The following is a 26,415-nucleotide window of genomic DNA, read 5'->3' on the forward strand; positions in this document are numbered from 1 at the left end:
AGTGCCTTGCTGCTGCTGACACTGATTTGCTCCCGAGGTGCAGGACCGCGGGAGGCGGCCCTTCAGGAGATCTGTGCTAACAGAACCTCACAGAAAGACGCCCCCGCCCAGTCTAAGCGACTCCCTCTGAGTGAGGCACAGAGGTCTGGGGGGAGCCTCTCCGAGACCCAAGTGGCAGAGGGGTCTCCCGTTTGGCTGTAAAGCCTGAGAGCTGGAAAATAGGGGAGGCCTCAGAAGTAGATCCCGCTTGTTTTTGTGGATGGCAGAGAACCCACGTGCGAGATCTTTCCTTTCGGACCGACACACACCCCAAAAGAGGCTAGACATACTGAAAGGGGAAAAAATGAAGAGGAAAAATGTATACTCACATACCATCTACGTAATCATACACGTATATTTAACTACGGAAGACAATACATTTTCTCAGCATTTGTGGGAGCACCAATCTGCCTCTGCCCTTCGGTGAATAACAGGGACAATGGAGCTCAGACCCCGGGCCTCTTCCGGGGCCGCACGGCGTGGACAGGAGTGCCGTTCCCTGATGCAGCGGAGGCTGAGCCGTGGCAGGAGAGTGGTCCCCTCTTGCACCAGGACAAGTTCTCCGTTCACCGAGGCCAGCCGTGGGCCTCCTTGTCACACCTGTTTGTATCCACAGCTGACTCTCAGAAGTGGGAAGAGAATGTGCCCTGCTGTCCATCCTCAGCGAGTCTTTGTCCTGTTCGTTAGGGAAATCTACTTGCCACGCTTGCCTTCGAGAGTGGGTCATGGAAAAGTGTCTGGGGAGAAATGGAACCAAAGAGAATATCGATCCTGTATTCTCTAGCTTCTTCACTGTGACAAGCTCAAAAAAAAAAAAAAAAAAAAAGGAATAATGGGTATTATGTCTCTGCTATTTCAGTTTAAGACAGGCTGTCCTGGGGGTAGGGGTCTTAATTTACCTGGTGGTCCAGCCAGGGAAATTAATACGACCTGCACTGACAAAAATCCCCAAAGTCTCAGAGACTTAACGCGATATAGTCACATTCTATTTTAATGTGAGTTGAACCGCTCTCCTGAGGATCTCACCTGGGAGCCATGACCAGGCTCTCTCTCTGTTAGGAGACCACCATACATACCTTTGAGCTTCTCTGGAGCCTGCTACTTAATCTCCTGCCTTCAGCTGGTCACCAGTGAAGGGACAGTGAACGGATATTCTAATGGGACATTTTAGGGGCCGGATCTAGAAGTAGCATTTATTACTTCTTCTCACATTCTATTTATTCATCAGGACTCGTTGCAGGCTTCACCTAGAAGCCGGGAGTCTGAGGAATGTTGTCTCTGCATGTGCTTGCCAGAAGAAGTGAAATTAGTGGGAATGTAGCCAGTTCCAGAAACATCTAAGAACGGAGGCAAACTAAGAGCTTGAGCTTGAGCCAGCATCCCCTGTCCACCCAGAAGCAACGTTTAATGATCCCCCTTAATGTGGATTCTGTCAACTACCCAGAGTAATTTCCGGACTGTCAGAAGGCTCTCCTACTCCAACATACCTTCCCTGGCCTACCTTATGTAACACTAGAGAAGCCCAATGGGCTCAACTGACCCTGATCTTTTCTTTCTCTTCTAAAATGTGTGCCAGTTATCATGTATTGCTTCTGAACTCCAAATTCATCCTTCATCGTCTGCTATTCAAAAACAGACGTGCACCCTTTAAGTATTTTTCCTTTGCAGGTGGCACCTGCAGGTTAGGCTTTGTCAGCAAGGATACTGGAGAGATACTGCAGGAGGAAGGGGTTCTCTGTCCTAGTTTCCTTGGGCTTGCTTGGCAGACTCCTGCACTTGACCAGGCCCCAGGACCCCTGGTAGCGTCTCCAGTGCTTGGCTTCTCTAAGGCCCAGTGGCCCTCTCAGCCCCCAGTAGCCAGCAGCTTCCCTGACACTTCCCCACCCTCATGTGGTTTTGCAGCAGAGCACCTCCAGTGAGAGAGCTCCCTATGATCATCTTTCCTAACACCCTAGAAAGCAGACTTCCAGCAAGTTCTACCAGTACAGCCTCCCAGAGTCTCCTCTGCCATCCTGTGAGCCACAGCCGTGACCTCATCAATAAGGTGTGAATCTTGACTCAAGAGGCCTCTTGCTGGAGCACTCCATCTCAGCCCTGAGGGCAGTTGTTTCTCATCCTCCATTCTTACGTTTTTTTAAAGAGTTCTCTTTACTTCTTACTCTTTGTTACTTTAACCCCCTGTTACAGTTAGTAATTCTTTGTATTACACTTTCCCTGTCCCAATTACTGCGTAGATTCTCTCTCCTTATTGGATCCGGATTGATGTAAAATGCAAATGTCCTCAGGGTAGGATTCACAAAAGGTCAATGACACTTTAGTGTAAAATAGTTTGCTTGGGTTTCCTGGCACCTAGAGAGCAGTGGTGCCCTGGAGCTAAGAGAGGGGACAGAAGAAAGACCCAGCAAAGGGATGATGGAAAAATCTTAATGACAAACTTTGCCTATTTGACAGTTTTGCCGTGGGCTGACACTAGAGCTGTTAAGTGTTCATCTTAGTTTCAGTGCAAAACATCTTTGGTTTCCCAAGGTCAGCCTAACAGCACCAGAAATAGAATGAAAACTAGTTTTTCTGGTGAAGCAGCACCTATTGTAGTTTGATAAGCTTAGTACGTTCTTCCCTTTGTTGTTTTGTTGCTTAATCACATACAAAAATGTGTTGCTGGGGATCCCTGGGTGGCGCAGCGGTTTGGCGCCTGCCTTTGGCCCAGGGCGCGATCCTGGAGACCCAGGATCGAGTCCCACGTCGGGCTCCCGGTGCATGGAGCCTGCTTCTCCCTCTGCCTGTGTCTCTGCCTCTCTCTCTCTCTCTCTGTGTGTGACTATCATAAATAAAGAAAGAAAGAAAAAAAAATGTGTTGCTATATAAAACATAAAGAGAACAGCTCTGGATATTTAACTTCATTGAACAGAGCCCGTCTACTCCCTGAGTGTACATCAGCTCTTTCAGACAGGACATTAGCACCTTCAGGCTGCAAGGAAAATATGAATCAAAACCATGAAGATTGTCAGACAATGAAGTGGCTCCATTAAGGAGAGGTTAGTGTTGCCTTTCTCTAAGGATTATTTAAAATAGGGTGGCACCTTGTGTCTCTCAGATGGTGTAAGTGTGGTCTTGATTAAAATCTGAAGGAACAGAGAACTACAAAACAACCAGAAAACAATTAGCAAAATGGCAATCAGTACCTATCTATCAATAATTATTTTGAATGTAAATGGATTAAATGCCCCATTCAAAAGACACAGGGTGGCTGAATGGATTAAAAACAAACAAACAAACAGTAAGACCCCTTCTCTGTGTGGACGCCTGGGTGGCTCAGCCATTGAGGACCTGCCTTTGGCCCACAGTGTGATCCCCTCAGGGAGACTGCTTTTCTTTCTGCCTGTGTCTCTGCCTCTGTCTGTGTCTCTCATGAATAAATAAATAAAATCTTAAAAAAAAAAAAAAAAAAGACCCATCTGTATGATGCCTACAAGAGACTCACTTCAAATCTGAAGACACACGGGGCACCTAGATGGCTCAGTTAAGTGTTGGCCTTCGGCTCAGTTCATGATCCCAGGGATCCTGGGATGGATGGAGCTGCATGTCCTGCTTCCTAGTCAGCAGGGAGCCTGCTTCTCCCTCTCCCTCTACCCCTCCTCCTGCTTATGCACGTGCTCTCCTTCTCTCTCTCTCTCTCTCTTTCTCAAATAAATAAATAAAATCTCAAAAAAAAAAAATCTGAAGACACACATAAACTAAAAGTGAAGGGCTGGAAAAAGATGTTCCATCCAAATGGAAATGAAAAGAAGGGCAGGGTTAGACAAACAGACTTTAAAACAAAGATTGTAACAAAAGACTTCATAACTAAAGAAACTTAAAAAAAAGAAGAACAAACAAAGCCCAAAGTTAGAAGGAAGGAAACAATAAAGATCAAAACAGAAATAAATAAACAGAGCTTTAAAAAAAGACAAAAGATGACTAAAACTAAATGCTGGTTCTTTGAAAAGATAAACAAAATTGAATTGATAAACCTCTAGCTAAACTCATCAATAACAAAAGTGCCCAAATAAATAAAATCAGAAATGAAGAAGTTACAGCTGATACCACAGAACTACAAAGGATCATAAGCGACTGCTATGAATAGCTACATACCAATAAATTTAAAAATCTAGAAAAAAAGGATAAATCCCTAGAAAGACACAACTTTCCAAGACTGATTAAAAAAGCAACAGAAAATCAGAATTGACCAATTAGAAGTGATGAAATTGAATCAGTAATTTAAAAATTCCCCCCAAAAATCAAAATTCCAAAACTAGACATCTTCATAGATTAAGTCTACCAAACATTTAAAGAAGAGTTAGAATCTGTCCTTCTCAAATTATTCCCAAAAAATTAAAGAGAAAAAATGCTTCCAAACTCATTTTACACGGGCAGCATTACCTTGTTATCAAAATCGGAAAAGACATCACACAAAAAAGAAAATTATAGTCCATTGTCCCTGATGAACATAAATGCAAAATTTCTCCATAATATATTAGCAAACCAAATTCAACAATACATTAATTAAAAGGATCATGCACCACAATCAAGTGGGATTTATTCTAGGGATACAAGAATGATTCAACATTAACAAATCAATCAACGTGGGGCGCCTGGGTGGCTCAGCGATTTGGTGCCTACCTTTGGCCCAGAGCATGATTCTGGAGTCCCAGGATCAAGTCCCACATCAAGCTCCCTGCATGGAGCCTGCTTCTCCCTCTGCCTATGTCTCTGCCTCTCTCTCTGTGTTTCTCATGAATAAATAAATAAAGTCTTAAAAAAAATCAATCAATGTGATACACCACACAAAATGAAAGATAAAAGTCATATAACTATCTCAATAGATGCAGAAACAGCATTTGACAAAATTCAGTATCTGCATTTGACAAAATTTAATATCTATTTATGATAAAAGCTCTCAACAAAGTGGGTATAGAAGGAAACTACCTCAACATAATAAAGGCCATATGTGACAAATCCACAGCTAATATCCAACTCAGTACTGAAAAGCTGAAAGCTTTTTCTCTAAGATCAAGAACAAGACAAGGATGCCCATGCTGGCTATTTTTATTCAACGTAATTTTGCAAGTCCTAGCCACAGCAATTAGGCAAGAAAAAGAAATAAAAGGCATCCAAATTGGAAAGGAAGAAGAAAACTGTTACTATTTGCAGATGACATGATACTAAATATAGAAAAGCCTAAAAATTCCACCAAAAAACTACTAGTACTACTACTAAATGAATTCAGTAAAGTCACAGGACACAACATTAACACACAGAAATTGGTTGCATTTCTATATACTAATAACAAGCTATCAGAAATTTTTTTAAATCCCATTTACAATTGCATCAAAAAAGAATAAAATACCTATTTTATTTAACCAAGGAGAATCTACTTAACCAAGGAGATGAAAGACCTGTACAATGAAAACTATAAGATTAATGAAAGAAATTGAAGACAACATGAATAAATGGAAAGAAATGCTGTCTCACAGATTGGAAAAACTAACATTCTATGCCCTATATTGGGCATAGAGCTTATTTAAAATTAATTAATTAATCAAAATAAGATACATTCTTTTAAAAAAAATACTAACGGCATTTACCACAAAACTAGAACAAAAAAAATCCTAAAGTTTGTATGGAACCACAAAAGACCCCAAATAGCCAAGGAAATCTTAAGAATAATGAAGCTAAGGTATTACACTCCCCATTTCAAACTATACTACAAATCTGTAGTAATCAAAACATATCAAACTGGCATGAAAACAGACACATAAATCAACAGAAGAAAATAGAAAGTCCAGAAAATAATCCATGCATATACCATCAATTAATCTATGACAAAGGGGACAAGAATACATAATGGGGAAAGACAGTCTTCAATAAAGAGTGTTGGGAAATCTGGACAAGGACATGCAATAGAATAAAACTGGAGCACCCTCTTATACCATATACAAAAATAAATGCAAAATGGATTAAAGACTTGAACGTAAGACTTGAAACCATACAACACCTAGAAGAAACCCAGGCAGAAAGCCCTTTAACACCATTTTTAGCAATATATTTTGTTTTTTGGACCAATCTCCTCAGGAAAGGGCAACGAAAGCTAAAATAAACAAATGAAATTACATCAAACAGAAAAGCTTTTGCACAGCAAAGGAAACCACCAACAAAATGAAAAGGCAACCTACAGAACGGGAGAATAGATCTGCAAACCATACAGACAACAAGGGGTTAATATCCAAACTATATAAAGAACTTACACAATTTAATATCAATAAAACAAACAACCCAATTTAAAAATAGAGGACTTAAATAAAAAGACATACAGGTGGCCAGCAGGAACGTGAAAAGATGCTCCACACCACTACTCATCAGGGAAATGCAAATCCATCAGAAGGAGATGCCACGTCACAGCTTTCAGACTGGCTGTTATCAAAAAGGCAAAAAGTAACAAGTGTTGGTGAGGATGGAGAAATTGGAGCCCTTGCACATGGTGGTGGGAACATAAACTGGTGCAGGCACTATGGAAAACAGGATGGAGGGTTCTCAAAGACTTAAAAAATATAACTACCATGCGATCCAGCGATTGCACTTCTGGGTATTTACCTGAAGAAAACAAGAACACACCTTGAAAAGATCCATGCACCCATGTTCATTGCATTATTTACAACAGCCAAGACATGGAAGTGACATAAGTGTCCACTGACAGATGACTGGATAAAGAAGATTTGGTATGTATGTATACGTGTGTATACCCACACGCACGATGGAATATTACTTGGTCATAAAAAAGAATTAAAATTTTGCCATTTGTAACAACCTAAATGGAACTAGCAGGTATTAGGGTCAGTGAGATAAGGTCAGAAAGAGAAAGACAAAAGCCACACGATTTCACTTCTATGTAAAATCTAAAACAAACAAACAAACAAAATATAAACAGACTCATAGATACAAGAAATGAATTATTGGTTACCAGAAGGGGACGGGTTGGGGAGGACAAAATAGGTGAAGGGGATTACGAGGCACAAGCTTCCAGTCATAAAACAAATAAGTCATGGGGGTGTAATGTACAGCTTAGGGAAGCTAGTCGATAATATTGTAATGACTTTGTGTGCTGGCAGAGGGTGACTAGACTTACCATGGGGATCGTTTCATGTATAAAAATATCAAATCACTAAGATCTATACCTGAAACTAACAAGATATTGTATATCAATTATACTTCAATTAAAAAAAAAACCGGGTAGGAACAAGACAAAAAAGATCCCTTCTAACCATATATATTTATTTTATTTTATTTTATTTTTTTTACAAGAGTAATAGATCTACACAATTTAAAATAATAGACAAGACTTCTTGGGATCCCTGGGTGGCGCAGCGGTTTGGCGCCTGCCTTTGGCCCAGGGCGCGATCCTGGAGACCCGGGATCGAATCCCACATCAGGCTCCTGGTGCATGGAGCCTGCTTCTCCTTCTGCCTGTGTCTCTGCCTCTCTCTCTCTCTCTGTGACTATCATAAATAAATAAAAAAAAATTAAAAATAAAATAAAATAAAATAAAATAAAATAAAATAAAATAATAGACAGGACTTCTTTAGCAAACCAACTGTCCTTTCTTCTTACCTTCTTTCTCCCACTGTCCACAGATTCCTGCTTCTCAGTTTTCCTTCTTTTTTTCTTTTTTCAGTTCTCTTCATGTTGTGGGGTTACTTACACCTTTTTCACATTCCTTCATTATCATTTTAATGGGCCCTTGAAAGGGAGCATATTAGAAAACCCACGTGCGCATCTTGAAAAATAAGCCTTTCTCTCAACATTGACTATTTTTTTTCCTTAGGCAAGACTATAAAAAGCAGGATCCATTGTTTTGAAAATTCTCTGCTTACGAAGTCAAAATGCATACACATGTGTGCCATTTAAGCCTGCGATGCAGACATACTCCCTCCCTCTAGTCTAGTCCTTATGACCTTCTGGATATTTCTCTATCCTGTTGCCCACATGGGTTCAGAACCCAGGCCTTTTGTCCTCATCCGTCTGGCACTCTTTGGGCCAACATTAGCCTGAAGATCTACATTTTAATGAAAGCTTTTGGTACAGACCCACCGTTACACTCACGGGCTGTACTACTACCCGAAGAAAAACAGCAACGTCACGGACGATGTTATTGGCTGCAGGTCCAGAGTGCTGGGCCCCGGGGAGGGCGACACGGTGGCAAAGCAGCTGGAGCCAGGGTGGCTGAAGCACGGGGTCCTCACTCCCCCGGGGATGCTAACCCGCGGGCGCGCCCCTCTGCCGGCTCCACCTGCTGTACCTGCCGTGTCTGCCCCTCCCGACGGACAACTGGAGACCTGGGCAGAGCATAGAGGAGAAAAATTAAACTAAACTGATCTCTCTCCTCCGTCACTGCCAGTTAACCCGTCTCTACTTTGCTTCGTCCCAACCTCACCCCGCCCTGGCTGCTGCACACCCGGGGAGGCCCTGCCTCTAAGGACCAAATAAACCGAAGCCCGTCTCCGCTGGGCAGCAACTGCGCAACTAGGCTCTTGCAGGCTCGCGGCCGCGGCTCTAGCATCTTTGTTTATCAACAAACTGCTTTGCAGAGAGCGGAGTAGATGACACTCAGGGGATGCACCTTCAGGGGATGCACCTTTACCTGGGTGAGCCTTGGTGAATGTGGGAAAAGCTAAGACATCTTCTTGGCAAAAAAAAAAAAAAAAAGAAAAAAAAAAGCATCGAAGCTCCTTAGCACATAATGCATTTCAGCAATCAGAGCCAGAACCCAAACGCATACTAAAGAAAAGCGAGTGAAAATGCCTGTAATCGTCATTTTTGAAAGGCCTTACTTCCTGCCAATCTTATATTCGTTCCCAGAGACGCAAAAGTTGCCCACTCCGCCAGCGCCTTTGTCAGCCGCCAGCTGTTACTTCCCCGGAAAGGGGGTCAGAAGGCTGCTGGCAGCTAATCGCCAGCCAGGCGCCGGGAGCAACGACCGTCCCTCGTGGGCTCGAGCTGCTGGCTGATTGTCAGCCGAGAGCTACAAGTTCTGGTTTGATAAAAGCCAGCTATAGATTCCAAACGCTTTTTTTTCCCCCTTTTTCCATTTGTGCTCTGAAATTGTCGTGCACTCCAAATGGAACTCTGCGAGCGCGAGCACGCGGGCCTTTGTTCTGCCTTGTTAGGCACCAGCAGTTAGAGTCCTCCGCAGTCCCTTTGCGGGGAAGGCCAGCGGCTGAGGCAAAGCGGGGGAGGTGGGCGGAGAGGGCCGCGGGATGCCCAAGGCACAGGTGCAGCCCCGAGTGGGGACGGGCCCCGCAGGGAGGGTTCCCGCTCTGAGACACAAGCTCGGACTCCGGCTGGGGGTGCGCTGGGATGTGCTTGTAAGTCAGACTCACAATTTATTGACTGAAGCCCCCCGAAACGAAGCGAGTCACCCGCTCGATGCAGCAGGCACGAACTCCAAACCTTCAACGGCCCCAAGGCTCCCAACTCCCCCCTAGGCCGGCGGTGAGAATTAGCTTCTCTGGGACCCGGCGTGGAAGTCAGAGCTCTGTAGGTTTCCGGGGGTCGGGCAAGAAGAAGGGGGGCGGCAGGGATGCCGTACAGTGGTGTGCCTTAAAAACAGATGCTTAGGGGCTGTCATGTGCCCTGCCTCACTGGTGAAAAATAAACACCCAGCAGAAGCTGCCTTTGAGTTAAGGCGAGTGCACAATAAATTTCAACTGGTTACATTAATCGCTCGCTGCTTGTTGTGAATATTAATCCCAGGGAGGGAGCTGGCTTCAGCCCAATCAAAAGACAGGTGAAAGCTGAAAACAGCACAACATTTGGGATCTTGAGAGGGAAGGCCTACCTGTGCGCCAGGCGTGGATGCGGAGTCCCGGTGAGAAGCAGAGCCGGACGCGCCGCCCCCTCCGGCTTCACGGGCTGCACGTGGAAGCCACGATCCCGGCCCCGCGGCCCTCACCTGTCCCCTCCAGGGCTCTCCAGGGATGTGTATGGAGAAGAGTCTTGCCTGAGGGTGTGGAAGATCAAAGAGCAGAGACTCCTAATTTGATTTTTTTTGTTACTGTGGCAAAATATACATAAACATAAAACGTACCATTTCAACCACGTCCAAGCCTGCAAACGGCATTGGGCAGCCACCGCCGCTGTCGACTTCCAGAATCTGCTCATCATCCCAAACAGAAACTCCGCACCCCGGTGAACAACAGCTCCTCTTTCTTCCCTTTTGTGGTAACTTTTCTTCTAGCTTCTGTCTCTAGGAATATGACTACTTTTCAGGTAGCTCATATAAATGAAATCAAATGATATCTGTTCTCGTATGTCTGCCTCGTTTCACGTTTCACGTAGGTTAATGTCTTCAAGGTTCATCCATGTTGTAACATGTATCAGTACCTCATTCCTTTTTAGGGCTGAACAACATTCCATGTTATGGATACACTACATTTTTTTTTTAAATCTTTTTTTTTAACATTTTTATTTATTTATGATAGTCACAGAGAGAGAGAGAAGCAGAGACACAGGCAGAGGGAGAAGCAGGCTCCATGCACCGGGAGCCCGACGTGGGATTCAATCCCGGGTCTCCAGGATCGCGCCCTAGGCCAAAGGCAGGCGCCAAACCGCTGCGCCACCCAGGGATCCTGATACACTACATTTTGTTCATCCATTTGTCTGTTTTGCTTTTTGGGTTTTTTTTTGTTTTGTTTTGTTTTTTTGCTTTTTTTTTTTTTTAAGTAGGCCCCATGTCCAATGTGGAGCCCGATGTGGGGCTTGAATTCACAACCCTGAGATCAAGAGCTAAGCTGAGATCAAGAGTCCGATGCTTCACCAACTGAGCCACCCAGGCGCCCCTATCGTTCATCTCTTGATGGACGATTGGATTGTTTCCACTCTTTGACTACTATGAGTGGTGTTGCTGTGGACATGTGTATACAGGCAACTGTTCAAGTCCCTGATTTCAATTCTTTCAGGTAGCATGTTTCTTTCTGAGGAATCACCAAACTGTTTCCTAAGTTGTGTATAATATTCCTGGAATTTCTGAAATAACAGAAAGAAAAAAAAACATCATTACAAAGAAGATAAAATGATGGTTACTTTCAGCATTTAGGGGATAGTATCGATCCCAGTGGGAGATGGCTGTTTATGGAATGACCCTAATGGGATGTGTTTGGCTCAAAAGGGGAGACCCTTTACAATGGTCCAGAAGGAGAAAGTCACTGCCAAGAAAAAGAGGCAGATGGTACAGCCTTGATAAAGTCGCAAAACTGTTGTCTTCCCCGGGTGGTGCTGAGACAAGCGTGTAGGGCCGGGAAAGGAGGGAGAGAAGAGGTCTCTGGAGAGAGGGAGCCACGCCAAGACCGGGGATCCTGAGGTGAAAGATGGCCAATGAAGCTAGCACGCCTCAGAGTCGGTTTTATTTATTTATTTTTTTAATTATTTATGGTAGTCACAGAGAGAGAGTGAGAGAGAGAGAGAGAGAGAGAGAGGCAGGGAGAGAAGCAGGCTCCATGCACCGAGAGCCCGACGTGGGATTCGATCCCGGGTCTCCAGGATCGCGCCCTGGGCCAAAGGCAGGCGCTAAACCGCTGCGCCACCCAGGGATCCCCAGAGTCGGTTTTAGATTGCTGACTTGGTGCGCCCCGGGCTGTCATCCCCCTGCATGGTCCCCCAACCTTCAGCTAAAGTCTGGGATAGTGGCCCTTTGAGCAAATAAGGAGAATGGGAGGGACGGGGGAGTGAGCCGGGGGCTCCAGATTGGGGACGTCGAACTGTCCCCCCACTCAGTGCGAGCAGGAAATCAGAGTGCCAGGTGGCTGTGGGGCTCCAGAAACCCCACCGGGGATGAGGCGGGGGTGTAACGACCCGGAGTGGATATTGAAGGGATAGGCAGTTGCAGACCGTGGAAGACTTGGGGCTTTCCAGGCTAAACTGAGGCTGTGCCTCTGAGCAGGAAAACCAGAGCCACCCTAGGTAAAGCCCCGGTGTCAGAGCAAGAGAAGTCCTGCTCAGGGAATGTTCCATGCAGGCCGGAAACCGAGGCTCACCCTCTCTGTGGCAAGTTTAATCAAAATGCGCAGCCCGTTAAACAGAACTCTGTGGGTTTCAGGGAGCCGGGGAGCCTGGGCAGCCTAGATGAGGTCTCACTTCCCATCTCTACGAGGAACAGCCCCAAACAAGTGGGTGCCGGTGTCGGGACTGGCCTTGAAATGCGAGCTCGCTCAGATAGAGCCCTCCCTGCCCCGTGACAGGACGGCGTAAAGGACCGTCAGCGTGGGTATCAGAACGTTGGCTCGGAGGCACATAGGGCCCCCCTGTCCAGAGAGCCAGCGCAGGGGAGGTTTCTTGAATAAAAACTTGAGGCAACAAAAGATTTGTTGGCAGTGATTGAACCCACACTCTGTAGGAAGAATCAGGTGTGGTTTTATTAATCTTGAGTTAAATTTTTTTTAAGATTTTATTTATTTATTTGACAGAGAGAGCGCCCAAGCAGGGATAGCGGCAGGCAGAGGGGGAGGGAGAAGCAGGGAGCCCGATGCGGGACTCGATCCCAGGACCCTGGGATCATGACCTGAGCCGAAGGCAGCCGCTTAACCGGCTGAGCACCCCCAGGCGCTGCTTGGGTTCAACTTTCACAGAACAAACTATGAGAGACTTTCACTATTGTTTCAGTTCTGAGACAAGTCCTGCATCGCCAAGGGCCCGGGGCTAACAGCCTGTGTGCCCCAGGGATTAACCTCTGGGCTTCCTCGCCTGGCCCCCCTGCACGTCCTCACCCCGCATCCTCCGCTCAGTGTGGGTCACGCACACCCACATCAGGACCTGCGCTGGGTCTCGGTCTTTGCCCACGTAACGGAAAAGGAAGACAACTGAGACAGACAATACATCACTGCGTGTGTGTCTAAATATCTAGAGGCATGGGGGGGGGGGGGCAGGGGGAGCAGAAAGAAAGTGGCTTGGTTCATTCAGGAAAACTCTTGTTGGTTCTAAAAGGTGAGCCACCCTCCCCCCCCCCCCCAAGCAGAGTCTGGAAGGAGAGCTGAAGTGACCCACATAAGGAAATGGCAGGAATTTGGGGATTTCCCCCAGGCACCAAGGGAGACTGTGACCCCATTACCCACAATATGTTGAAAGGGGTCAGAATAGGCTCCAAAAAATGGCTAAGGTCACGGCTTACGGAGAAAGGTCACTGCAGAGAGAAGTTCTCCATGGCAGGCCAAGCCGGTGTCCTCAGCATCGCAGTCCCGCCCTGGGACCCGGTGCTTCCGATCCTGCTGCTCAAACTGTGGTCCACACGGGAGCAGCATCAGTAGCTCCGGGGAGCTTGTCAGGAGTCAGGGGCCCCGGCCTCAGCGCGGACTGAACCAGATTCTGTCGCTTAAAACAGCGCCAGGCAACTTACACGCCCACTCGATTTTGACCAGAGGTGCCTTGGAGTCCCGGTCTGCAACTTCGGCCGTAACGTAGCAATTACCTAGGAAACTGGCTTTTTTAATGCATTTTTTTCTTTTTTAAAATTTTATTTATTTATTCATGAGAGACACAGAGAGAGAAGCAGAGACACAGGCAGAGGGAGAGCAGGCTCCATGTAGGGAGCCCGATGTGGGGCCCGATCCCGGGACCCCAGGATCACACCCTGAGCCGAAGGCAGGTGCTGAGCCCCCCAGGGATCCCCCTAGGAAACTTTTTAAAGTTTTGGCAGCCCAGTACCAGAGCTCTCCGGTGATTCTCATTTGTAGCAAAACCTGAGAACCACTGCTGTAGAGGCTTCGGCGCCGGCTGCGTCCCCTGTGCTGGGGTGACGTGTCCAAAGGCCAGTGGTGTACTGATACACAGGCTTTCCAGAGAAAAACAAAAAACAAAAAAACAAAAAACAAAACAAAAACCACAAACAAAACCTGACTTACAAAGTTTGAAAGTTGGAGGTGCCAGTCCTTGTGCGTGTGCTCCCACCACGCCGCGGCTGATGTCAGGCTGTGAGGACGAGCGCGCAGGGCGCAGTCCGGGAGGCACGACTTGGCTCTCGGGCACCTGCGCAGCCAGCACGGGCTTGGGGCCACCGGGGTGGGGCCGCCCCCAGCCTCTCCCCTCCTCCGAGGACGTAGACTCGCCTGATCCCGGGCAGGCCTCTTCTCCAAGGGGGTGGTACGGAGTTTAAACCCGGCCAGGGTGTCCACTCGTGAGGCCCCCCGGGAGCAGCTGGCATTAGGAGGAGCATGGGAGGGGGTGAGAGCGGGATGGGCCTGCAGCCGTCGGGCCCCGTTGGACTCTGCAGCTGTTTGCCGAGCTCCGTGACGGTGTGGCAACCCTCCGCCCGCCACCAGACCTCCCCGGTCCCTAGGCGCAGCTTTCACCCACTAGTTTGGGGCTTAGGTGCTGTCTTAAAAAAAAAGGGGGGGGTGGATTGAAGACAAACATCACCTCCTTCCCAGGTGTTATTCTCACCAGCCTTCCGCCCACTCACCCAAATGTCAGGTAATAGTTCTTTCACTTATTTTTTTTTAAAGATTTTCTTTTCTTTTCTTTTTTAAAGATTTTATTTATTTATTCCGAGAGAGAGAGAGAGGCAGAGACACAGGCAGAGAGAGAAGCAGGCTCCATGCAGGGAGCCTGATGTGGGACTCGATCCCAGGACCCTGGGGTCACGCCCTGGGCCAAACGCAGGCGCTAAACGGCTGAGCCACCCAGGGATCCTCTTGAGACTATTAATCATGGAAATGCCCACAACACTCAAGAAAAGTCGTTCTCCTACCTGAGGCTGTTGGAGGGGATGAGGGGTTGAGAAAAGGCAAATCAAAGTCAGATATGAGTCCTACACTATTTCATACCTGGAATATAAGGTTCTGGCGCCACCAGGGACCCAGACTACTTCCATCTTGCTGCTCTACCATTCGTGGGATGTTACTGTCAACCACATGGTCCCCCAAAGCTTACACCCACAGCTAAATCCATGGCCTAGCCAATGATAAGGAGAAAAAAGAGGAAAGCATGCCTCTTCCCTTGAAGGGCATGACGCCTTCATACCTTACGGGTCAGAACTTAGTCCCCACGGCCACACGGATCTGCCGGGAAGGCTGGGCAGCATAGTCTTCATGCTGAGCAGCCATTTGCCCAAATGAAGGTTCTCTTACTGCGGCAGAAGAAGAGATTGAGGTTCACTCTCCGGCGCTGCTGCAAACATCAACAGCCCAAATTGGGTTGAGCTGAAATCAGGTCTATTTCCTTGAGAAATCGTCCTCCAGAAGGGGAGGAACAGGTCAGCCTACCCTTCCAGGAAAGCCAAAGGGAGCATTCAGGGGGGACTTGCTTGTCATGCATCTTCATCATCTTCAGATGAAAGCAAGGGGCTCAGCGAGACAGACTATTTGCACAGAGAACAGGAAAGCCCAACGGGGGGCCTGAGGCCCTGCTCCACTACCAGGAAGACACGCGGGCTCTCCTCGACCTCCAGACCCTATCTTGAAGGGAAAGAGGGAGAAATGCCAAGAGACTGAATAATTGCCAAGAAGAGAGTGAACTGAGTCTGAATTACTCGGACTGGAAGCATGAGGCTTTCCCGACTCTGGAGTGGGACGGGAGCTCGTGAGGACCGACTAGATCATAGGAATAAAGGGCTTGCAGGGTTTTGGTTTCTTTTGTGTTTTGGCTTAATCTACTAATGAAATCTGTCTCTCTGTCACACACACACACACACACACACACACACACACAATTTCCTGACCTTATGGTTCTTAAGATGTAAATCTAAGAACATCTTTCTTGTAGATAGCATCACTGCCGCTGTTCACTCTTACTTCTCTAATGCGTCCTGCCAAGTAGGCAAGGCTGAAAGGGATGAGCTTTTAAATGAAAAGAATCCATATTCTCCCTCTCTCTCTCTCTCTCTCTCTCTCTCTCTCTCTCTCTGCCAGGAAGGTGTGTCACCAAGGCAGCAAGCTCTAAGCTCTCTCAGAGACAAGACAACTCGGCTTTCAGGGGCCTAGAGGTCAAGTGGTTAGTCTGTGCCCGGAACAGGGTGCAGAGCAGGGCAGACAAAAGCCCTCACCAGGTACGCGGTGAGACCTTCGGTTTTTCTCCACCTCGGTCCTCACGTGTGGTTGGAGGCTGTGATCCGTAGTACGTTCTCTGACACGCATGCTCCCTTGTTTAATGGTTACTGTCAAGGTAGTCGGCCTGCTGCACGTGACTTTTGTTTTCTCTCCTACGTTGTAGTCTTGCCCCTTAGGGGGTTGACCCGTAACTGACTGAGTCACGCGTTTATTCGGTGGTTCACGTTTATGATGATGACAGCAGCGACTATCTCCTGAGCGCGATGCCAGACACCGCAGCACAGATGATTCCACCTCGTCCTCGTGAGAACCCCCCGGGCTGCAGGGTCCGCTTGTGTCATGTGTGCCCGGCTGGGGAGGCACGTCGGGCTAGAAATCCACCCTTGGTCCGCCCTTACCGAGGCGCCTTCCACGCCCTGGAGCAAAAACAACCCCAGTGTGTTCTTCATGCAAAGACAGCAGCCAGAACTTCTCTATTTGGAGCCCCGATTCCTGCGAAAGAGATGCCCCACTAGTCCCATCCCAGAGATGAAGAAACCAAGGTACAAAGAAGTTAAGAAACTTCCCGAAGGTCGCACAACCGGCCGGCAGCGGAGCAGGGACCCGAATCTGAGGAGGCCGGACTTGGAGCCGGGGCTCCTAACCCGTTTGCTGGAGGTGGACACTGGGAATTCCCAGGGTCGGGGTGTGAGCGCCCGGAAGACAGTCTCTTGCATCCACAGGATTTGCCGTCGAGTCTACAGGACGTGCGCAAGCGCATTCCTGACCCCAAAGGAATGATGGCTCAGACCCCGGGCCGGGCCCTCCAGGCGCTGCAGCGGCTGCTTTAGACTGCGGGCGGCGGCGAGGAGCGGCCAGGCCTGGAGAGCTGTCCCGGAGATGCTGCCCTGAGCCGGGCCTGGCCGCCGAGTCGCTGGAAGGCGGGGACTGTCACCAAGCAGCGTCCGCACCCTTGGGGGCCTGGGAGATCCGTGTGGCCCTGAAGCAGGGCTGCCCGCCCCCCCGGGTGCCTAACGTTTGCACCCCGTATTGCGTTCCTCTGGGTCAGGGTGGCCCGGCCGCCGCCGCCCCGCACGTCCTTCCCGCTCGCCCCCTGGCCCCCGAGACACCCCCCTTTAACACGGAGCAAAGGCTTTCATTGGGAGAGGGGGACGAGGCTTAGAATGCGAGCCCCCGTCGGCGAGGCGGACGCTGGTCTGAATTCCCACCCGCGACTCAGGTGTGAAGGCGGCTCAGGGGCTTTCTTCCTGCGGGCACCTTTTGATGCGGGGAAGGCAGCGGAGAGAATAAGATACTAGGAGAAGCAGCGTTGGAAGAAGGGTGGTCTAGAGAAAGCAAAGGGCAGGAGAGCAGCTGAGCCCCTGGGCTCCAGCACATTCCGCGGCCTGGGCCTGCGGGTCACGGGCGGCTCATGGGGCAGCGGCGCGGCCTCCTTCAAGGGGCCCTGGGCCGTGGCAGCCGCTTACCTGCTCTGCACCTTCATTTCTGGGCCTGTTAAACGAGGTTAATAAAACCCGTTGTAAAAAAAAATAAAAAATAAAATAAAATAAAATAAAATAAAATAAAATAAAATAAAATAAAATAAAACCCGTTGTGTGCACAACTGCTTTGGGGACTTTTATTTATTTCATTTTGTATTTTACTGAGGTGAAATACACGGAAGACACCACTTCCCATCTTAACCATTCTCCAGGGAGCAGTCGGGTGGCATTCAGTGCACCCAGGCCTCTGTGCGACCGTCCCCACCATCCATCTCTAAGACTCTTTCCACTTGCAACACCGCGAGTCTGTGCGTGAAACGGTGACTCCCCGCTCCCCGCCTGCTCAGCCCCTGGCGACCACCATCCTAATTCCCGTCCCCTTGGTACCTTGTGCAAATGGAATTACAGAGCATTTGTCCTCTTAGGACTGGTGTACGTCACTCACCGTACAATCTTCCAGGGTTAGCCGTGTCGCAGCACGTGTCAGAGTTTCCTTCCTTTTTTAAGGCTGAATAGTATTCCATTATATGGATTTATCACACTTTGCTTATCGACTCATCCACTGATGGACGGTTATGTTGTTTCTACCTCCTGGTCATTGTGAATGATCCTGCTAGGGACATGGATATACAAACATCTCTTTGAGATCCTGTTTTCAATTCTTTTGGGGTGTACACCCAGAAGTGGACTGGCTAGATCATGTGGCGACTGTGTTTTTACTTTTCTGAGGAGCCATCATATTGTTTTCCACCGTGGCTGCCCCACTTAACATTCCCACCGACCGTGCACGAGGGTTCCCTCTTCTCCACATCCTTGCCAACACTCAATCTCTCTCCTCCTCCTCCTCCTCCTCCTCCTCCTTGCGGTAACCATCCTAATTATTAAATGCAACTTACACAGTTTTTGCTTCTGAAAGGCACACAGGAACATGTTGAGGGGACCCCTGGGTGGTTCAGTGGTTGAGCATCTACCTTCAGCTCAGGGTGTGATCCTGGGGTCCCAGGATCGAGTCCCACGTCGGGCTCCCCGCATAGAGCCTGCTTCTCCCTCTGCCTGTGTCTCTGCCTCTCTTTCTCTCTCTCTCTGTGTCTCTCATGAATAAATAAATAAAATCTTAAAAAAAAATAGAAGAACAAGTTGAGAATCTTTCAGTTTGCACGCCCTAGTGTATGTCTGGAATAAGGCAAGCTGCCGCTAAAGGTTTGGGCACTGGAATACCCAGAGTAGCAGGACTAGGCCCTGGGAGCCTGGGTGTTTCCCATCATCCTGCCATCGTCCAAAGAGCCATGCTGCACAGTTGTTAGCCAGCAGCGCGTGAGCACCAGACACCCTCTGAACAAGGGCCATCCTCCGGGAGCGTCCTCGCAGTGTGCCACAGTTTCACTCCACCCTTTCAGCATTTGAAATGGTACCATCTAAAAATGGAAAATCAAGGCTCGTCCAAAGAATGAGTCTTTTCCGTTTTCCTTTCTTTTCAGGGATTAATACAGAGAGTTTCTGAACACCAGGTCCAAATGGCTGTATTTTGTCTTGTTTATGGAGGTGGGGAGAGCTGACTTGCATCTAATTATGCCTTTTGCAAGAATCCTGAGCAACTCTAGAAGCTGGCAAACACAAATCCTCCCCTCCTAGACATTTAACTGGGGGAAGAGGACCGCCCCACACCTTGGCCACCCTACCTACTAAGTACCCAGCAGCCAGCACCGTGTACACACACACACACACACATACACACACACACACACACACACACACACGGTGCCATCAACTGGCAGTCTCAGCACCACCCTCTTATCTACACCTTTTCCCTTTTTTTTTTTTTTTTTTTTTACATTTTTCCCTTCTTGAGCGTTGTCAAGAGTTGTGCAAAGGAAGCAAGTCACCTGTGCTCACCCGAGCCTGTAGGAAGGATGCTCACAACACGGGCAAGAAGGGACAAGAAGGAACATCCACCCTGAAGTAAGACGGTTCTGGAATCCTCTTCCATAGACTAGCAGTGGAAACATGGAGAAGTTACTCCAAGTCTCTGAGCCTTGGAGTCCTCAAAGGCAAAGTGGGAATGACAGTAAATGCCTTTCTCAGGACCGCCGGAGGATTAAATGTGCTGACAGGGAGTGCAGGTAGGTCCTCAGTGAAGCGTCCCTCTCCTGTGACGGCAGCTAAAGGGTGTGGGTGTTAGTCTGAAAACACCAGTGGGGACTCCTGGGGGACACAGGTGCCCCTTTCCCAGACTCCCTGACACTTCTCCGGCACCCACATTTCACTATAACTGGCTCCGGCACATGCAGGCAGGACTTTCTTTTTCCTTTTCATTTTTTAAGATTTTATTCATCTATTCATGAGTCAGAGGGAGAAGCAGAGACACAGGCAGAGGGAGAAGCAGAATCCCTGGGGGTGGGGGCGGGCAAGCCCCATGTAGGACTCGAATCCAGAACCCTGGGATCATCCCCTGAACCAAAGGCAGACGCTCCACCACGGAGCCACCCAGATGCCCCCAGATGGGACTTTCTCCTGTTCAAACACTCTCTCTGAACAGTTTACAGCGTTAGGCTGCTTTTCAGTGAGGGCCGCAGCAGAGGCCCGAGGGAGGAAGCATTAACCCATTCCTCCAAGTGCAGGCCTTTCTGTTCAGGATAAACGAGGAAGGCCCGGAAGGCCCAGCTAACAGCAATTAAGAGCACCCAGGTCAGCTCTTGGTTATCTTCCCACAGGGCCCCTCAGGCCTCTCATCTGGGGAAACGGTAGGAGAAATAGGGAAAAAAAAAATTCTCCCTATCCTTCCTGACCGGTCGTATTCCAAAGGTTAACACTTGACAAAAGCATCTTCCGGGCTTTTCCCAGTGCATTGAAGGGATCTAAGAGAAACGAAAATGATTTTCACCCCGCCCCTTTCCTTGGCTCTCCTTGTTTCCTCCCCTTGACATTCTTTTCTTCTCTGTTCTCCAAGTATCTTGGTGCCAGCTGCTGCAACAGAGTATACTATTTTTCCCTAAGCTAAGAAAGATTATCATCATAATAATTTTGAGGCATGAAGTTCAAGGCCAAAGTAATAAATATTATTTTTTAAGAACTATGCTTGCAGAAAAAAAGAATCAAACAGCTCATAGGTGTAAATAGTATAAAAGTCCTCCATTCTCATGCATTCCCCTCAATCTCAGTCCCTAGAGGTGACAACCGCTTAACAGTTTGCATGCATATTTCCAGACATTTATGATTTATTCATTCGACAGATACAGAATGATTGCCTACTATCTTCTGGGCACTGTGTCAGGTCCTCAGCAGCAGAAAACAAACACCAATCTACGTATGTAAGTACATGGACATGTGTATGTGGCATATATATTGGCAAAAATGAGATCACGTTTCTCAATAAATAATATCCCAGAGCCACTTTTCCGAGTTAGAATGTAGAAACACATGCATACGTACTTATGATTTTTCACAGCTGCATAATATGCCGTTGTAAGAATATATATGTATATATGTAACATTAATATTTATATATATATACACATACACAGCCTGTTATGTTATTTTAAAAACCAGCCGTGTTTCCTCTGCTCACAGAATGAAGAGCAGCCCATTGCACGGGACCTACCCGAGCAGAAGCCGGCAGTCTGGAAGGGGGTGCTGTAGGGTCTGTCCCCTGCAGGAGGGTGGAGAGCCAGCCAGCTGCCCGGGCTGACCCTTGGGCCTCTCCCACGGGCAGGCAGGGCCAGCCCCAGAAGCACGCAGTCCCTGCCCAGGCACCTGGCTGGAGGGCCCGGCCACATCCTTGTGACTCCGGAGCCCTGGCGGCCACAGCTCCCATCACACTTGGCTGCCCCGGTCATCCCGTCTCCAGCATCCCCTTTGACCTTCACTTCTGCAAGTTGAACAAGGAGCAGGAAAGAGAAGAAATAAAGGTGAGTGAGGTCGTGAACAACACAGCCAGAGGAGGACAGTGCGCATATACGTGCAGGTGTGTTTTCTTAAAAGGTGTCACCTTTTCAGGCCTGTCGACAGCAGGGCGCGTGTGCCCGCGTGTGTGCAGGCTGGGAGAGGGGGGGCGAGCCCAGCCAGAGGTCGGTGGTGAGCAGCCCTGGCCTCGCAGGGCACCGGGTTACCTGCCCCCAGCCTCCACCTCCGTAACCTCCAAGTTCACCCCACCCCATCCTCCCAGGCCCCCTCCTGGCTGGGGCGAGGGCCCCGACGTGCGGGCCGTGTAGACATTCCTCCACGGTTACTTAGCTGGGTGGTGGGAGCACAAATGCACCCTAATTGGCCAGTCCGGGGCCTTTTCTAGGGAATGAAGGAGGTTTCTGTTTCAAGAAATAAGTGACTTCTCGGCTGTTGATTCACTGCCCGCAGGGAGATTTTTCAGCGGAGGCTTCCGAGCCTCTCTAGAAATTTGCATACAACTTCCCCTTCCTGCCGCGGAGCCTGCTCGGCCGCGTACCTGGCCGGGAGGGAGCGGGAGGCGGGAGCCGCCCAGGTGGAGCCCGGGAAGGAGGGAGCCGACCACCGCGGCCCTCGTCGTCCGTCTGTCCCCGGGGGCGCCAAGGTAAGCCGTCAGAGCTGTCGCCGGCCTCGCCTTGCTTCCTGGCCGCTGACCCTCTCCCCACACCCTGTGTCCTCCTTTGCTCCCCCCACCTGCCCCTCCCCACCTTGAACTTGCCCGCCCTGGGCCGACGGTCCAGGCCGGAGGAGACCGTGCTGGTGGCTGAGGTTTCGGGCCGGCAGGGGCCGAGAGGGACTCTCGGAGGAGGGGTCGGTGCCCCCCGCTGTGCTGGCTGGGAGCCACCTGGGAGCCACCTGGGAGCCACCCGGGAGCCGGCCGGGGCAGGCCTCAGTGTCCCCGCGAGCCCCGGGGAGGATCCAGCCCCACGTCCCCAGGAGGGAGCCCGGCCCGGCAAAACTTAAGTCGTTGGCCTCCAGCCCCGGGACACGTCAGTGGCAAAGATGGAAGGAAAACTCACAGTTTTCTGGAACCTCGTTTCCTGCAGGGAAGAGTTGGACCCCGCGTCCCGGGCGGGGAGGCTCAGGCCAGCTCCCTGCCGGCTGCCCGCCCCCACCCCCCCCAAGCAGCCCCGACGTTTACTGGCAAGGAAAACCCGGGGGAGAAATGCTTGTTCTTGATCTCAGCAGCTAATCAAGCTTTGGGTGACTTCCAAGTCCAAAACGATCTCTTAGAATAGGGGGATTTTTAAAAAAGATTTTATTTATTTATTCATCAGAGACGCAGAGACACAGGCAGAGGAGAAGCAGGCTCCCTGTGGGGACCCCAAGGGGGGGGACTTGATCCGGAGCCCCCCAAGGCAGACGCTCAACCACTGAGCCACCCAGGCATCCCTAGAATAGGGGAAATCTTTTTAAGGGATGAGGGGAAAAATACTAATTTTCCTATTAAACAAATATCTCAAAAAGAGGACAGGGAACTTGGTTTCAAGTCCTCACTCCACTCCTTGCTGGCTCTGTGACTTAGTTCACTTTGGTTTCCCTAGGCCTGGATTTCGTCAACAATAAAATGTGTGTGAGGGTGGACCAACATGATTTTGTCTGAATTCCCTCTAACAAAAATAAAGCAGGAGTCGTGGGAGTCACAGAGGGGGAGCCGTAATGGGTGGTCTTGGAAGACTTGTTTTGTTTACTGACTATTCAAATATATTAATTTTACCGCCTGCTACTACTACATGGTTAGTTCCTTGAGGAACAGGATTGTTGCTTCTTAATCCTCTTCCACCCTCCTCGCACCCAGTATAGGATCAAACGCTTCATAGGTGCCCAAGCTCTTTTCTCGCAGCAACGTGAGCTGCTTTGATTTCTATTTCACTCACCTGCTCCCAAGGCACAAGGTAAAAAGCACGGTCAGGGCCAAAGACCGGGGGTGGCTGGGCGGCCACGTGGCTCTGCGTGACGGCTGCCCGGAATCCAGGCGTGTTTATTGGCTCTTGCTACAATAAAACAGGGGGTTTCTTGGATTAGTTCATGTCCCAATTGAGTTCCCCAGGAAAAACCGTCCTGTGCTCTTGCCCACAGAGTCCAGGCAGGCGGGAGGACTGGCAGGCCAGCCTGTCTCCAGGAGGCTGCAATCCTCACTTAGCTGGAGCTGAAAACCACTTGTGGGCGTGGGCGAGACCAATCACTGGGGGAGTCTGGGGGAACTTTAATGGGAGGTGAAAGGAAGCCGCAAAGCCCACCCTGATACCATGTAAGGGTGATGACCGTGATCCGACACGTCAGATGACAGACACAGGCGCCTCAACCTTTTCCAAACCACTACTTTATTATTATTTCTTTGGGGCAGTTCTGTATTTGTCTATACAGACAGGCTCTGGCGACTGGGACGGGCTGACTCAGGGCATTAAGCATTGCTTAACCGGTTTGTTGGAAAGGCCCTGGTACAGTCACTGTCATGTTCTCACATGGCTTTCTCTCCCTCCCTCGCCCCCGCCCCCGGAATGAGAGGACAGAAATGTCAAGATGCTTCAACTGCGACGAGTTGCCGATTGTATTTTCAAATAAGTATTTTCAAATAACGCAGCCCCATTATCGGAACCGAGGCTCGCTGCTGCGGGGCCAGCCTCGCTTTCACCCAGAAAGACCACCCACCGTCATTCCTAATCTGGTGTTGCAGCTCCAAGGGGTGCCGGGACTGCTCCCTGCTCCTCCGGTGCGGGGTGGGCTATGGGGTGGGCCGCGGGGTGGGCTGACTAGGAGTGAAGTCAGGGCAAGGAACCCACGTGTAGGGGGGAGGGTTGGGAAGAAGATCCCTAACTGGAGGATACTCACGCTTGGAGGCTTTGAGCCTGCTTCTCCCAGGATTAAGGAGCCAGTGACTTTCAAATGCTCTGAAAACAGGAGGAGAAGGCAGTCCTCTTTGCAGCTGTTCTCTAACAGGCATTCAGAAAAGATGGATTATGTGGGTAATTTGTCTAAATGAAATCTGTTTTACACGGCGCAGAATCGAAAGCTCAGAAACACCCTGAATTCAACCATTTTTCTAGGGCAGGCAATTTCAGATTAGCCCATAAAAAACGTGTAAGGATCGCAGGCGGTTGCTGGGTGGGGGAGGGGGTGGTGATGGGGGGACGCAGATGAGCCAGATGAGGCACATTAAACTTTAAATTCCTTTCAGATCCAATGAAATGACCCCTCGTGTTTGATCACATTTCCTTATCAAAACAACCCTGCCATCCGCCCTCCGTCCCTCGTCCCTCCGTGAGAAAGCATCTGAGGCCTGGAATCCAGCAGCTCTCCCCCTGGGCCTCTCCGGTTTCTTCTCAGTGCTGTCATCGAGATATTTTTAGTTCATGAAACCCCAGCTGTCCCTTCTCAGCCCCCCCCCGCCCCAAAATCTTCACGTCTTGTCACGAGCAGGCCTCTACGGGCCTCAGGGATGGAGGCCTTCTTGGGGGGCTGTGAGCTGTAAGCTGGCTGACGTGGGGGGGCCTTTCGTCGCCCGAGTGACCCCCCTAGAGTTGTGCCAGTTTGGCTGGGCTCCCCTGATGAGGCAGGGGAGCCGTTCGGGGGTGAGGGAACGGCAGGGTGCCCCCAGCCTGCGTGCCCCCCATCCTTCCCCCCCGAGGATCGAGGCTGGCCGGGGTCTTGCCAGCACCCCCTCTGCCCCCCCCAAGATGGGGGAAACTTGGCTCTTCTCTGCCTCATTGTTTCCCTGCCCTCTGGGGTTCCAGCGTTTTTCCATCTTCCCCTCCGAGGGTCGCCGGGCCTCCCTGCCCTGCCTCATGTGTCTCCCTCCCCTGGGCGGCTGTCTAGACCCTTCGAGGCCCACCGGCTGACCTCCAACCTCTTGCCGCTCACCTGTGCTCATTCTTTCCCGCCCCCTGCAGCTGCCCCTTCTCACAGCCAGTGATCCTTCACATCACAACGGAAATAAATCTCCCTCCTGCACCAACACAGGGCCCGGTTTTTACAGTGGCCTTCAAGGCGTCCCCACTTTCTCGTGTCTCTCCTTTTCCATGCTCCTGTCTTGCCTACTGTCCCTTCTTCTTGCTCTTTCTGCCCCCTTGTCCTTCACGCTGGGGCTTGGACTGACGTTCGGGATCACAGATACGCGCTTAGAGAAACCTTATCTGAAACCAAAGGAACAAAACCCTGGGCTGGTTTGAGGTGGTTCTCCAAACGTTTACCACCAGCCAGCAGCAGAGCGGAATCCGTCCGTTCCCATCAGTCCGCGGTCTCCTGGTTGGGCAGCTCAGAGGAGCTCCAGGGCGACCTGGAAGCAGGTCAGGTCACACCGTGCTGCCTGGAGCCTGGTGGGAGCCGTACCGTGCGGGGGGCGAACAAGGGCCAGTAAATGCCCCCTTGTCTCCTGGGCTCACCGCTGCTTCCAGTCCTCTGGCAAACCACATGGAAGAGCTTCTCTGGGAAATTCTGCAAGTAAACTTGGAAGTATTTACTCACTGGAATTTGAACGGGAGCCAAACAGTTCACTCCAAACCAGCTTCCACTGAGCAAACTGACATTGTGAAAGTTTGCATGCATTTGGCAGTAAACAAAGGACATTAATGAGTTTAAAGATTTTTTTTTTAATACGTGACTTTCAGACTTTTTTTTTTTTAATACTCCCCGAGGAATGAAGTAAGACCTTGAGAATTGGTAACTGAAAGTATCTGATCCAAATTGGATCTGAGGATCTCTCTAGCTGTAAATTTATATATTTATTTATTGTGTCCACCTGAAATATTCATGTTGTGTGACTCTTTAACCCTATTGTTGACCCAAAGAATCCTTTAAAAAAAAAAAATCAAGCAGTTGGTGAACAGCAAGCCTTGATTGTTTAGGAGCTGGTAATGTGGTTTATTAATTACTCAGGCTGCTCACTCCTG

General features: G+C 49.5%; 1 protein-coding gene and 2 long non-coding RNA genes across 16 annotated transcripts in view; 1 reads left to right on the top strand and 2 right to left on the bottom strand.

Moving 5' to 3' along the window:
• Positions 1–376: 376 nt before the first annotated feature.
• LOC144316972 (uncharacterized) lies at positions 377–10,543 on the bottom strand. Of its 2 annotated transcripts, none has more exons than XR_013382803.1 (4): positions 10,160–10,543; positions 9,911–10,072; positions 7,684–7,812; positions 377–776 (listed from the first exon to the last, which is right to left on the bottom strand). It is a non-coding gene; the product is annotated as an uncharacterized LOC144316972 (long non-coding RNA). The 2 variants fall into 2 exon arrangements; XR_013382804.1 differs by having other exon boundaries at positions 377–841.
• A 165-nt stretch (positions 10,544–10,708) lies between these two features.
• On the bottom strand, positions 10,709–26,335 carry LOC144316976 (uncharacterized). 9 transcript variants are annotated; one of them, XR_013382812.1, is made up of 5 exons: positions 25,388–26,335; positions 24,359–24,459; positions 23,404–23,520; positions 18,033–21,452; positions 10,709–11,097 (listed from the first exon to the last, which is right to left on the bottom strand). It is a non-coding gene; the product is annotated as an uncharacterized LOC144316976 (long non-coding RNA). The 9 variants fall into 9 exon arrangements; XR_013382813.1 differs by lacking the exon at positions 10,709–11,097 and adding an exon at positions 14,033–17,431; XR_013382814.1 differs by lacking the exon at positions 10,709–11,097 and having other exon boundaries at positions 17,711–18,197; positions 18,484–21,452; positions 25,388–26,334.
• Positions 21,347–26,415, top strand: part of TRAF3IP2 (TRAF3 interacting protein 2) — a 41,833-nt gene continuing 36,764 nt past the window's right edge. For 2 of the 5 annotated variants that reach the window (XM_077902742.1, XM_077902743.1), the window contains exons 1-2: positions 21,347–21,492; positions 21,938–22,130. The gene's annotated coding sequence lies outside the window, so the exon portion shown is untranslated. Of the gene's footprint in view, positions 21,493–21,882; positions 22,131–26,415 lie in introns of those variants that run through there. The other 3 variants (XM_077902738.1, XM_077902741.1, XM_077902739.1) reach the window with 3 other exon arrangements.

Source organism: Canis aureus, chromosome 7 (genome assembly GCF_053574225.1).
Source record: "Canis aureus isolate CA01 chromosome 7, VMU_Caureus_v.1.0, whole genome shotgun sequence".
NCBI lineage: Eukaryota > Metazoa > Chordata > Mammalia > Carnivora > Canidae > Canis > Canis aureus.